The sequence below is a fragment of the Phragmites australis genome, chromosome 19 (genome assembly GCF_958298935.1).
Source record: "Phragmites australis chromosome 19, lpPhrAust1.1, whole genome shotgun sequence".
Classification (NCBI taxonomy): Eukaryota; Viridiplantae; Streptophyta; class Magnoliopsida; order Poales; family Poaceae; genus Phragmites; species Phragmites australis.
The window spans coordinates 7,868,572-7,883,292 of NC_084939.1; the positions used below are offsets into that span (position 1 = coordinate 7,868,572).

At 40.3% G+C, this 14,721-nt stretch overlaps 1 pseudogene; it reads right to left on the reverse strand.

The window, feature by feature from the left end:
• Positions 1-4,241: 4,241 nt before the first annotated feature.
• On the reverse strand, positions 4,242-13,969 carry LOC133900684 (NAD(P)H-quinone oxidoreductase subunit 2 A, chloroplastic-like; annotated as a pseudogene).
• Between the last annotated feature and the right edge of the window lie 752 nt (positions 13,970-14,721).

Below are 14,721 nucleotides of genomic sequence, written 5' to 3' on the forward strand. Positions count from 1 at the left end.
AGTCGGCATTCCTCTACATCCTCTCACCGCTCCAAACATCGGGGCCCGTGGATGAGAGGGTACTGTTGGGGGGAAATAGACCAGACTCCGGACAATGGTTAAGGATGGCTATCAAAGGTCCCTCCAGAGCCTTTATTTTCTGAAGCCTCAGCAGGAGGCCTGGCCTCTGGAGGCTGTGGACCCCTTCGGACCCACCCCTCCAGTGCCTGTGTGGCATTCTCGAAGCTCAAAGATGCAACAGGTCTCTAAAAATAATATCGGGGAAGAAAGGACACCCCCTGCAACCGACCTAACACGAAGTGATGGGAAATTAATGCCGGTGTAAGTGGTGTTTATCCTGACACTCCAATGTGATGGAGGTCATCCTGACACCCCTAGCAGTGCGGCGCGAGGCCGCAATTGGTGACCAACTCACCCCCCAGGGTTGCTTGTACCACAATAGTTGTGATGGTAGATATTTATCTTCTATGTAGGGTTAAAAGTAGTTATTCAAGATAAGGCTATGTAATTTGGCCAGGTCATAGATATTTGTACATGGTGATAACTTATACACTGAGCTACGTACAACCCTATAAATGGGGGCCATGGTCATCTGGGGGGAGAGGATAGATACACACAAATAGAAAAACACATAGTGATACTCCCCCTAGACCAATCTTTTTGACTATCAATACATTTTCGGTCTCCCTTCCTCTCAAACTTCGTCTCCAAGCTTGAGTCTCCGCCTTAGAAGAAACTATTGTTGTACTTGTTAGTGCAAGACAATCTCTTGTGCCAACATGTATGCATATTTATTAGGGTCATATTCTATGGTTACAATTCTACTAGATATGTTTTTTTTTATTCCGTCGAAAATTGATTTTATGGTATAGGCGCTTATGACCCCCCCCTAGATGCCTTGAGGTAATGATTCCTCTGGCATTACAACCTTTACCACAACAGTGCCTTCCATGGATCAATTTATTTCGTGGATTGGATTTCACTTGTCTGTCTATGGTTCCCTTGCGTGTGCTCAGGATAGGTGTTTTGTATAAATGTTTTACCGTATTATTAAGTATTCTCCTTTAGTTCTTTTCTCTATCTAGAAGTGGAATAGAATAAACCAGTTGAAGGGTAATGATCATACGTCTATAATGTATTGTATGTCCCAGAATAGGTCCCATTCTTCTACCCTTTCTGGGTAGTCGATGTCTATTCACAGCTACTACCTTAACACCAAAGAAGAGTTTGACCCAATGCTTTATTTCTATCTTAGTGAATTCCGATTCAACATTAGAAGTATATTCATTCTTTCCCAATAAACAAAGACTCTTTTATGTAAATACTACGTATTTGATTCCATCCATAAATTGACTTTCCCTCGTATGCTATGAGTTCCAGTATCAATAAGAATTTGAGTTCGTACTGTTCTTATGTTTATACCATAACCAATTCATTATGTATAGATGATGGATGAGATTCCATGGATAGAGAGCCAGTTCCAATGTTCCCATTTTGCGTGCATCCAACAGGAATTGTACCTGCAAATTTACCAATTATGAGTTGGGCACTTTAACCATTCAGCCATGAATGCTTAACGGGGATCATTGTACATCGTAAATAACCAATTTTCATATAGACAGACATATCATAGAAAAATAAAATCAAAAATATTCGGAGATAGCAAATATTTGAAGATTGAGAGGGACCAAGAATCCTAATTCTTGCTATCTGGAATGGATCCAATTCTATTGAGTCTAACTCACAGTGATCATTTCTCTTTAGCAAACAATGACCTTGGTTATCAAAGGATTGAACAATCGGGATCCATTTACTTATGATACCTAGTTGACATTGATAACACGGATCTAATGAATTATGAGTTTAATAGATCCTATTTAGCAGAAAGACGTATATTCCATGCTTATTATCAAACAATCACTTATTCCCAAACCTGGGGCTAATCGTTTTCATTTACCATATCATGGAAAACCCTTTTCGCTCCGCTTAGACCTATCGGGTATTTTAGTGATAGGTTCTATAGGAACTGGACAATCCTATTTGGTCAAATACCTAACGAAAAATTCCTATTTTCCTTTCATTAAGGTATGAGGGCTTCTTATTCCACAAGAATGAAAGCACGTTTTCATTCTTTCATATACTAGGGGTTTTTACTTGGAAAAGACAATGTTCCATACTAAAGGATTGGGGTCCATAACCACGAGTTCCAGTGCACTAGATCTTGTAGCACTTAGCAACGAGACCCTATCCATTAGTATTCCACATAAGAAATCTATTATAGAAATTAATACAATTAGATTAGCTCTTCATAGACAAACTTGGGGTTTGCGAGCCAAGATAAGACTGGCTCGGGATCATGGGACCCTTTTTATCAAATAGGAGGGGATCTTGTACAAAATAGGCTTCTACATAATAACCCCATAGATCCTATACCTATCCATATAAAGAGGCAATCATGTCAGGAAGCGGGTTTTTCTTTGGCCAAACGGTACTTCGAACTTGGAATGAGCATGAAGAGATTAACGAGACTTCTTTCTCTTTTTAGTTTTTCTAGCAGACCAGTCGCACAAGATCTTTGGACTTCCCCTAGAACCGATGAAAAAGTGGGTCACTTCTTATGGACTCGCTTAGAATGATTCTTCTCTATCAATAGTTCATGGCCTATTAGAAGTAGAAGGTGCTCTGGTGCAGTCCTTACCGATAGAAAAAAGATTGCAATTGGGTTGATAATAATCGAGTGCCATTACTTTGTCGGTCCGAACCAAGGAATCCATTAGAGATGTTTTCAAATGGATATTGTTCTCTCTTTGATCCGGGATTGCTATATAAAATGGGTAAGTCACCAATCGAATCCCTTTGGCAAATTGAGTGTCATATTAGATATCATATTCTATATATATAGAATATCATAGAATAGACATATAGAATTTTTGGTTGGGAAATTCGAATGAATCATTGAGTGAAAAGGAGCAAAGAATGACAAAAGATGAGACTCTACTAGTCTTCACTCCTGTGGTTTCCTCAGTTTCTGTCTTCTTATTCGGGATCTTACTTTTCATGGTTCTCATCTCTGCAACTTGTGATTTTTGCGAGAGATCCAAATCAAAGTTGGTGAAGATCATGATTTAGGCTTGCATAGTAGTTATTACCTTTGCAATTGCATTTCGAATATATCCGATCTTTATCTTTTTGCTCAAAGAACGAATAAAACCCCTTGTCAAAGCCCTTTATAATAAGCTTTCATGGATCTGGGAAGTTTCTCTTTCATGGTATTGGGATCGTTTGATCGATTTCCTTGATCGCTACTTATGGGCGTGCGATCAAAGGATACAAACAGGGATTCGCAAACAAAAAGGGGAATTCGTAGAACTTTTTCCTATCGCGTAAAAAAAGGCTTTACGCAAGAGCAATAGAGGTTGTGATACATCAATCTCTTCTGAGCAACCTATTTTGAATTATTAAGACCACCCTTGCAGTAGGATACCGTCTGCTTTAGGTTCTTTATTATCTCCTTCAAGGGGGTTTTAGGATCATTCCGGTTATATTTATTTAGTCTATTTTGGTTTTTACTGTCTACTTTTCTCATGGAGATGGTTAAGTACCTCAGAAGATAGAGGAGAGTGCTAGGTGCAGATTTCTGGAATACTTCTACGGGGAATGCTCATTCAATGAACATTCTCCATATTATGCCTTGAAGAGGACTCGAACCTCCATGCTCTTTAGCACGAAATTTTAAGTCTCGCGTGTCTACTATTTCACCACCAAGGCATCTTGAAAGTGAATCGTATTCCATGAATATGATCTATCAAATGTGATATATGGAATATATGAAAAAGGTGGAGTCTTGGAATGTTTCGGTCGATCGGTCATATAGGCCTGAGTCAAACATCAAATAGCTTTGATTTGCATTATCCATAGGACACCTTATATGTATCAAAATCGATATCAAAATAAAAAAGATGTACAATCCACTTTCTCGGTTCAATAGAAGCCCAAAGAGGTGCATATGGTACCAAAATAAGGATAGGAAAGATATGTCAAAAGCAGGTCTGATTACACCTATTCCTAATCCTAAATAGAATGTAAGGACCTAGGGATTTCAATGTAAATCGATTATCCTATTTCCATAGGCTCGAATGACCCCTTCTCATAATAAGAATATGCACGGTCTGGTCCAGTATAGAATGAACTTATAATCTAATGATTGAGTCGATTCCATGATTAAAAGTTCATAACCCTAGCACCCATTCCCATTTTTGGCAAAACAGATCTACTAATTCTTTTATTCCAGTTAGTAAGAGGGATCTTGAACTAAGAAATAGACCTAGCAGCTAAAAGAGGGTATCCTGAGCAATTGCAAGAATGGGGTTCATTGATATTCCTAGTATAGTACATGCTATCAAACATACAATCATACTCAATTTGATGGAATTGTTTGATTTTAAAGGGGATCTTCTATAATTTTGAACATAAGGGTTATTTCTTGGTTTTGTCCAGTCATTAATAACTTGATTATTTTTAGATAATAGTAGATAAAAAGAACGCTCGTAAGGAGTCCTATTGAAACCAAGAAATATAGGCTTGCTTGCCATTCACACCAGAATAGATGGAGTTTTTCGAAGAAACCTGCTAGTGGAGGAAGGCTTCCTAGGGATAAGAGACATAGGGCTAAAGAGAGGGCCAAAAAAGGATCTTAAGTGTATAATCCTGCATAATCTCGAGTGTTATCAGTTCTGGTACGAAGACCAAACAATACAATGCAAGTAAAAGTTCCTAGAATCATGGACATATAGAACAGCATATAAGTTATCATGCTTGCATATCTATCATTTGAGTCTCCAACAGTTATTCCAATAGTTATATATCCGATTTCTCCTATGGACGAATATGCAAGGATACGTTTCATGCTTGTTTGAGTAATAGCAAGGAGATTCCCCAATATCATGCTAAGAATAGCTAGGATTTCCAGAAGAAGATGCCATTCATTCAATGAGAAATAAAAAGGAATATCGAGAATTCATGTGGTTGAAGCTGAAGCAGCTACTTTCGAAGTAACAAAAAGAAAAGCAATGACTGGAGTGGGTGATGAGTAATGTTGGCCTGATCTTCCGATAGGTAGTGATAAGTCGGTGGGTGGAGAACTCGACGTTGATGGTCCAAAGGTTTCGACCCGAATAGATCGTCTCCCTTGCAATCACTACACCACAGCTCTGATGGTTATCAACCGTGTCGCGCAGTTGACCTCGCCAAGAAGGCTCAATCCCTGCAAGCGTACCGAGAACACAAGAAAGAACGTAGAAGATGCAATCTGAAATATTGCGAATAGAATTCAAGCACTCGAAGTTGGGGTTTCACAAACACTTGCGGCGGCCTAGTCGGTCCGGAACAAGAGTGAAAATCTCACAATCTGTGTGTAGATCAATATCTAAGCAAAACCCAACCCTAATTAGGGCGGCGGCTACTGTATATAAAAGACTAGGGTCGGCCAAGGACCCCTGGATGCGTCCCTAATGGACTTCAATACGTTACACGGCCCAACGGCCCAAAAGATGGTGGCGCAGCACCCTGACAGATTCTAGATGTCCATTTGTTTTGACAATTTCTATTGACTCAGAAAGAATTTGGATATGGGACCAGTTCCGTTGGAAAGCTTATCTCCTTAGCTTTCTAACCATGTGTAGAACGTCAAAAACAGAGTCCGTATACGTCCTGGGCGACGATTTTAGTACAGACTAGTCCTAGACTCCGAAACGGACTCGAACTTGATTAGACCTCCACCTTGGCTTGGGCGCCCTTGCTGTTCTTCTCCCGTGTTCCTAAGTAACAATACATCACAATTATTCAGTAGCATCCCATCCTTATCAAAATATAAAGGAACACTAAGGAACGAGCTCACCTCATGATTTAGTTGACGTGCACGAGCTCGTGTCAATGGACCTATTGTTGTAGGAATACTCGGTGTGTGTGTATCCGAAAGAGTGATGTCCTCATCATCCTCCCCCTCTTGAATTGGAGTCGTCCTCGATGCAATGTCATCTTCTTCTCCCAAGTAAGGCTTTAAATCTGAAATGTTAAATGTGGGACTAACCCTATAATCTGCAAGCAACTCAAGCTTATATGCATTATCATTGATCTTTTCCACAATTTTAAAAGGACCATCAGCTCGAGGCAGCAATTTAGACTTTCTCAAATCAGGAAACCTATCTTTGCGCAAATGTAACCACACAAGATCACCAATTTCAAAAGTAATATGTTTCCGACCTTGGCTACCATAAGTTCTATACTTCTCATTCATCTTTTCAATATTTTCCTTAGTCAACTCATGCATTTTCAGAATCAAATCAGCACGTGTCTTAGCATCAAAATTCAATTTCTCGGATGTTGGAAAAGGAAGTAAATCAATAGGGGCACGGGGGTTAAAACGATACACTACCTGAAACGGACTTACCTTGGTGGTGGAGTGAACTGATATGTTGTAAGCGAACTCAATATGGGGTAGACACTCTTCCCACATCCTCAAATTTTTCTTCAAAACAGCCCGCAACATGGTGGATAATGTACGGTTCACAACCTTCGTTTGTCCGTCGGTTTGAGGGTGACATGTCGTCGAAAATAGCAGCTTTGTCCCAAGTTTATTCCAAAGTGTCCTCCAAAAGTGGCTCAAAAATTTTGCATCACGATCCGAAACAATGGTGTTAGGCACTCCATGCAAGCGAATGATTTCCCTGAAAAATAAATTAGCTATGTTTGTAACATCATCGCTCTTGTGACAAGGTATAAAATGTGCTATTTTTGAAAAACGATCCACAACGACAAATATACTATCCCTCCCCCTCTTGGTCCTAGGCAATCCTAAAACAAAATCCATAGAAATATCCTCCCAAGGCACACTAGGAACAGGAAGAGGCATATAAAATCCATGTGGGTAAAGCGAGACTTAGCTTTATTGCAAGTAGTGCAGCGTGCCACGTAGCGCTCGACGTCGCGCCTCATCTTAGGTCAAAAGAAGTGAGCAGCCAATACATCCTCAGTCTTCTTTACTCCAAAATGTCCCATCAAACCACCTCCATGTGCTTCCTGCAAGAACAATAGGTGAATAAAGCTAGCTGGGATGCATAGCCTGTTAGGACGGTATAGTAATCCATCATTCAGCACATATTTATTCCAAGTTCTTCCTTCGTTACAATGTTCAAAAGCATCTTTAAAGTCCAAATCAGTAGCATATAATCCTTTAATTGTTTCTAAACCAAAAATCTTATGATCGAGTTGGGACAGCATGGTATATCGTCTAGATAACGCATCTGTAATGACATTGTCTTTACCTTTCTTGTGTTTAATGATATAAGAAAATGACTCTATAAATTCAACCCATTTAGCATGATGTTTGTTCATTTTGGCTTGGCTTCTAATATGTTTCAAAGCTTCATGATCAGAATGAATAATAAACTCCTTGGGCCAAAGATAATGTTGCCATATTTCTAAAACTCGCACTAAAGCATACAACTCCTTGTCATAAGTCGAATAATTAAGAGATGGCCCATTCAATTTCTCACTAAAATAAGCAACAGGTTTACCTCCTTGTAGTAGCACTCCTCCAATTCCAATGCCGCTAGCATCACATTCTAACTCAAAAGTCTTACCAAAGTCCGGAAGTTGGAGTAGAGGTGCATGCGTAAGCTTATCTTTCAGCGTATTAAAAGCTTGTTCTTGTGCTGGTCCCCATTGGAACGGAACGCCCTTCTTTGTCAACTCATTGAGTGGGACATCAATGGTGCTGAAATCTCTCACAAAACACCGATAGAACCCTGCAAGGCCATGAAAGCTTCTCACCTGTGTGATAGTCACAGGGGTTGGCCAGCTCTTGATAGCTTCAATTTTAGCTTCATCCACTTCATATAGACCGAACTTAGTTTTGAAAGCAGTTTTCCATTCATCTCCCAATTTCATTCTTATTTGGTGGTAACCACTACGCAAGTCAATCTTCATGAAAATAATAGAACCACTCAACTCATCAAGCATGTCGTCTAGCCTAGGAATAGGGTGACGATACCTTATTGTGATATTATTAATGGCTCTACAATCAACACATATGCGCCATGTACCATCTTTCTTAGGAACCAAAAGAACAGGAACAGCACAAGGACTAAGGCTCTCTCGTACGTACCCATGGTCCAAAAGGTCTTGGACTTGTCGCTGAATTTCCTTAGTCTCCTCAGGATTGGTCCTATATGCAGCGTAGTTTGGCAAAGTTGCTCCCGGGATCAAATCTATTTGGTGCTCTATCCCTCTCAATGGTGGCAGCCCCAGGGGTATCTCAGCTGGAAAGACATCCTTATACTCCTGCAAAAGGTTAGTGATAGCAGGAGGCAAAGAGCTAGGTATATCATCAATTGAAAATAAAACCTCTTTGCATACCAAAGCATAGCACAAAGTATCATTATCTTGAATTTTAGCAAGGTCAGATTTAGTAGCAAGCATAACACCACCCTTTAACTTAATGCCTTCGGACCTAGGTGTGTTATTCTCTTTCTTAGGTGGAAAAACAGATTGAGCTACTTGCTGATTTTCAGATTCCAAAACACGTTCTTTCTTTTCTTTTTCAGCTAGCGCTTTATCACATTGCACAATTTCAGCAGGTGTCAAAGGAAGCAAAGAGATTTTATTTCCCTTGTGCATGAGAGAGTATTTATTATTTCTACCATGGTGTGTAGCATTGGTATCAAATTTCCAAGGACGGCCTAACAAAAGTGAACATGCTTGCATAGGCACTACATCAAAATCAGCATAGTCATGGTAGGAACCAATAGAAAAATGTACTCTCGCAGATTGTGTTACCTTAACCTTACCGCTGTTATTGAACCACTGAATGTAGTATGGATGAGGATGTGCACGTGTTGGCAAGGAAAGATTCTTCACAAGATCGGAGCTCAAGAGGTTGTTGCAACTCCCGTCATCAATTATGGTACGAACACGTGCATCTTTGACAATGAGGAATGTCTGGAATAGATTATGGCGTTGTAGCTGCTCTGCTTGCCCCATTTGAGAACTCAAAACTCGCTTCACAATGAAGGTGCGTGCTGCATAACTCTCCGTGGCAGCGGTACCACTAATCTCCTCCCCCTCACTATCCATGTCATGATCGGTTGCAAGATTAGCTTCAAATGCATATTCTTCCTTGACATCACTATGACTAACATATCCACCATCTGCTGTTGCGGAGTATGCTCGCTGGCTTGGGCAATCCTTCATGACGTGGCCAATACCTTGGCAGCGACGGCAAACAATACCCGTTGTACGACCCGTGGTAGCTGCACTTGAAGAAGAGCTTGGCATTGGATCCTGCGAAACAGTAGATTTACTCACCTCACGTGATGGTTGTGGTGCTCCTGCTGAACGCGCCCGAGTGTTGGAGGAGGGGGCAGCAGATTGTGTAGATGTAGAAGGGAATGTTGTTGCTTGTCCCGTTGGTACTCGTGAAGTAGATGTACTCCCAAAATTGTTCCGCAATTTCTGCACCTGTTGTCGACCCTGCAGTTCTTTTTCTGCCAAGATAGCAAAACGGAACAATCTATTGGTAGTATTGTAATCTTTATAATCAACAAAGGTCCTGAATTTCACGTCTCAACCCGGAGTAAAAACAAATCATGGTATCCTCATAATCCTCTTGTATACTACAACGAAGCATAGCAATTTGAAGCTCTTGATAGTAATCATGCACAGATTTAGAACCTTGATTTAAGCGCTGCAATTTCTTTTTCAATTCACGTGTATAATCAGGAGGAATAAATCTATTGCGCATGGCACGCTTTAATCTAGGTCATGATTCAGGTTCTAAGCCACTAGAAACTAAACCATTCCACCAAATAATAGCATAATTCGTGAACTCACAAGTGGCTAGTCTAACTCTATGCATTTCAGGAACCATATGAGAACTATACTTTTGATCAACCGTCATTTCCCAATTCAAATAAGCATCAGCATCATATGCACCATCAAAAGGAGGCATTGAAAACTTAATCTTAGAATAAGGATCATCGCGACCGTTGCGATTAACATTATTACCTCCGTTACCTTGATGACGTTGTTGTTGGTCACGACGTAATTGTTCAGCACGAGGACGTTGCTCAGCATGCGCATCTTGCCCAACAAAAACCTCACCATCTTCTTGGTCACCATCTCCGTCACCATTATTATTATCATCATCATGTGAATGTTCATCATCCTGTGGTGGCTGTCGCAACTCAAGGTCGTTGACTCGCGTGACAAGGTTAGCAATGCTTGTTCTAATGTCTGTCAATAGTCTAGTATGATCCTGCAAGGCTTTGTTGAGTTCTTCCTTGGACACACAATCCTTAAAATCCGATGGAGAGCCTTCACCTGACATGGTTAGTAGAAAACAAAGGACAACACAATATTATCCCTATCAACTACTAGGTGGTGGAAGGTGGAATCACACACACTCAAGCGTCTTACCACGCTCTTACAAATGTTCTTACCAACGCAGCAAGGAGGAATAACCGGTGAAAAGTCTGGAAGCGTGGGATGATTGCAAGAGTGAACCTGTTCGGATCAAAGGAGGTGGAGCTTGGAAAGGCACAATATGGTAGCAAGGATTAGCAATAACTGTAATCAGATGAGCAAAGCTAAATAAGTGTCCAAAGTATGAATCACAGTTGCTGGTCTATCACGTGTCCCTAGTCCTAGCACAACAGCTGAAACAAAGCTAAAAAGGATGATCAGAGAAAGACACAGCAAATAGCACAATTATCTGGGTGTTCTCTATATGCTCCTCTTTTTGTCTTTTAGCACTAGTAGGAATCACGAATTTTTTTTCGTATTTTTCTGATATTTTTTTTCTGAACTAGGAGCACACAAGCAACAACCACAGAAATTTTCAGCTCAAACGGATGCAAGATGTGGCCTATAGAAAATCAAGCACATTATCTGAAAAGCGTGCGGAAACTTCGAGCAACGGATGTAACTTTTTCTGTAGATGTCCGTGAAATTTTTTTTTGCCTGATTCTGAGTCCATATGAGAAAGTTATGGCCGTTTTACTGAACCCCTATCGAGTTAGGGTTTTTTTTTCAAAGCACCTCTTGCAGAAATTGATCTCTTTAAGGTATTGCAAGCAATAGGATCGCGAGATGAACAAGGATGGCAGCGGTGACAGGGCAATTGATACAAGGCGGCTTGCGACCTATCTAGGGTTGGCGTGGCGGAAAGTAACACAAGGCGGCTTGCGGTGGCAAATCGAGTAATGTGGTGGTTCGACTTGTTGGTGGGGATGGTGGCAATGGGATAGCAGCGTAATCAAAACAGCACGGAGCGTTAACTAAAAACCAAGAACACGACTCTAAAACCAGCAACAAGACTCGACCACGGACACAAACTCAACAACGCGCAACTGAAAACAAAAATTGCAAAGGCACAAAGGGTTCTAGGGCAGCGGAAATTGACGGAATTTTTTTGGCTTTTTCTGGACTCTAGGTAATGAAAAACAGACTAATCTAAAGGGGAAAACAAAATTACCTAACGGGCAACATGAAAATCTGATACCAGTTGATGAGTAATGTTGGCCTAATCTTCCGATAGGTAGCGATAAGTCGGTGGGTGGAGAACTCGACGTTGATGATCCAAAGGCTTCGACCTGAACAGATCGTCTCCCTTGCAATCACTACACCACAGCTCCGTTGGTTATCAACCGTGTCATGCGGTTGACCTCGCCAAGAAGGCTCAATCCCTACAAGCGTACCGAGAACATAAGCAAGAACGTAGAAGATGCAATCTAAAATATTGCGAATAGAATTCAAGCACTCGAAGTTGGGGTTCCACAAACACTTGCGACAGCCTAGTCGGTCCAGAACAAGAGCGAAAATCTCACAATCTGTGTGTAGATCAATATCTAAGCAAAACCCAACCCTAATTAGGGCAGCGGCTACTGTATATAAAAGACTAGGGTCGACCAAGGACCCCTGGACGCGTCCCTAATAGACTCCAACATGTTACACGGCCCAACGGCCCAAAAGATGGTGGCGCAGCACCCTGACAGATTCTGGACGTCCAATTTTTTTGACGATTCCTGTTGACTCAGAAAGAATTTGGACATAGGACCAGTTCCGTTGGAAAGCTTATCTCCTTAGCTTTCCAACCAGGTGTAGAACGTCAAAAACGGAGTCTGTATGCGTCCTGGGCGACAATTTTAGTGCAGACTGGTCCTGGACTCCGAAACAGACTCGAACTTGATTGGACCTCCACCTTGGCTTGGGCGCCCTTGCTGTTCTTCTCCCGTGTTCCTAAGTAACAATATATCACAATTATTCAGTAGCATCCCATCCTTATCAAAATATAAAGGAACACTAAGGAACGAGCTCACCTCATGATTTACTTGACGTGCACAAGCTCGTGTCAATGGACCTATTGTTGGAGGAATACTCGGTGTGTGTGTATCCGAAAGAGTGATGTCCTCATCAGTGGGGGAGTCAGAGTCGAAAAGAAGATTCCTCGCTTCTTTTTCTCATGCAAAACTGTGCATGATACTTTCATCTTGCACGGCTCCTAAGTGATAAAAGAAAGAAGAACTCGTCTTCTTTCTTTTCTGATTACCTTCCTTGCATATGTATCAAACCAAATTCATTCTTTTTCGAAATCCATTTCAAAAAAAGAACTACTAATCCTTAACTTTTCAAGGAATCCTTCATTAGTGGTTGTGAATGAATGACGTTTTCAATCCTTTCGACCTTGGTTCCGTAGGAGCAAGTCAGAAAGGTTGACAAATAGAACCATCTGATTTGATTCGTTCCCAATAGCTATGAGATGATCATCTTAGGGTAATCCTTTTGTCAACGGATGCTCCTATTACAATCGTAGTCTCTAAAGGATGAGAATGTAGCATCTATATCAATAATTCAAGCACTGTATATGTCATTAAGCCGATTCTTTGTAGGAACTACCCATAATAACGAGCTTGCAAAATGGATCTGTTTATCATAAAGAGATTCGTTGTTCCTAACCCCGCTTCATCTTAATTTTTATTTGAACAAAAAGATCACAATAAACTTTTGGTAAAAGTTTTGTCTTGGTCGGAGTGGGAATAGCATTTCTCTTCTGCATGTCTATGGAGTTTTTCAAAACACAAACACCTCAGAGATAGATATAGAGGTAGGAATTTGTCGAATGAACCACACTCCTTCGTAGACGTCAGGAGTCCATTGATGAAAAGGGGCTGGGGAAAGCTTGAGCCCGAGTCCTACATTAATGAATATAAGCGCAATTGAAATTCCTGGGGAGTTATACATTTGTATTGATAAGACCATTCACAATTTCTTGAAGCTCGATCTCCCCCCCCCCCCCCCGAGATGAACCATATAGCCAAGAGAAAACATGAACCAGAATAGACGAACTTGCCTCACCCATGAGTAAATATTTCATAGTAGCCTCATTAGATCGTAGATCTCTCTTGGTATATCCAGACAATTGGTAGGAACATAAAATGAAACATTCTAGAGCTACAAAGATAGTTATCAAATCGTTAGCACCACATAAAAACATTCCCCCTAGAGTAGTTGTTAATACCAATAACATAAACTCTGTTATAGCCATTTCTGTACATTCAATGTACTCTACGGATAGAGGAATACATAGAGTTGAACATAATAAAATAAGAAATTGAAAGATTTTGTTGAACTTGTTCGTATGGAAATTTCTCGAAAAGCTAATTATAGGTTCTTCTCTCCATCAGAACAATAGGGCCATTATGCTTCTTACTAAACTTGTTGAAGAGATGAAATAGAACCAAGGTCTATCTTTTTTATCAAAGGTTGAATTGATCATCAGAAGAAGAATTAGGCCAAAAATTAGGATACATTATGGGAAAATGAAACTTCAATGGAAGAGAAGAAAATGAAACACTTCCATAAAAATTCTCGTAGAATCGAGAATGAAGTTTTCATTTTGTACATGCCAGATCATGAATTAGTAACTGCATCCAATCTCCGAAAAGTCCCGGTTTTGGAATGGGATATTTATGGAATCGCCATGAATAGGTTAAAACCTTATTCCATGTTATTTCCATAAGATTCCTCTTTCTTATTCTTAAGCAAGCCCCAGAGAGGGCTTAGTTGATCATGATTTCTATTTTTTCTTTCTTTTCCTTTTTGTTTGTTTCAAAAAAGATATCGTCTGATTCTCCTTCTATTGATTGTTTTCCAATCGAGATGTATGGATCCATGTGTCTACATACCTAGATTTTGTTCATGGATTAACAAAAATGTGCAAGAGCTCTATTTGCCTATGCCATTCTATGAGTCGCTTCCTTTTTGCGTATGGCACCCCCACTCCCTTTGGCAGCGTCTACTAATTCGGAACTTAATTTGGAAGCCATATTTCAACCTGGATGCTTTTGGGATGCTTTTAATAATCAGAGAATGGCAAGTGTTCTTCCTTGTTTAGATCCTATTTCAATTGGAATTTTTCACGTCGATCCTTTTTTATTACGTCTTGTTTTAACTCCTATATTGGGAGTTACTCTACGTAGTGCTTGACATAAACCCAATAGTGGATTTGTTTATGTCTTTTGTTGAATCTTTTTATAGAGAATTTGGTAAGCCAATTAATTTTTTCCGTTTTTCATAATACGGTTAACCACCATGTTAACTAATCAATTACGAAAAATTGGATCGGATTTTGCTGTTCTTTTTTCTACAGTACCTCGACGTGACATG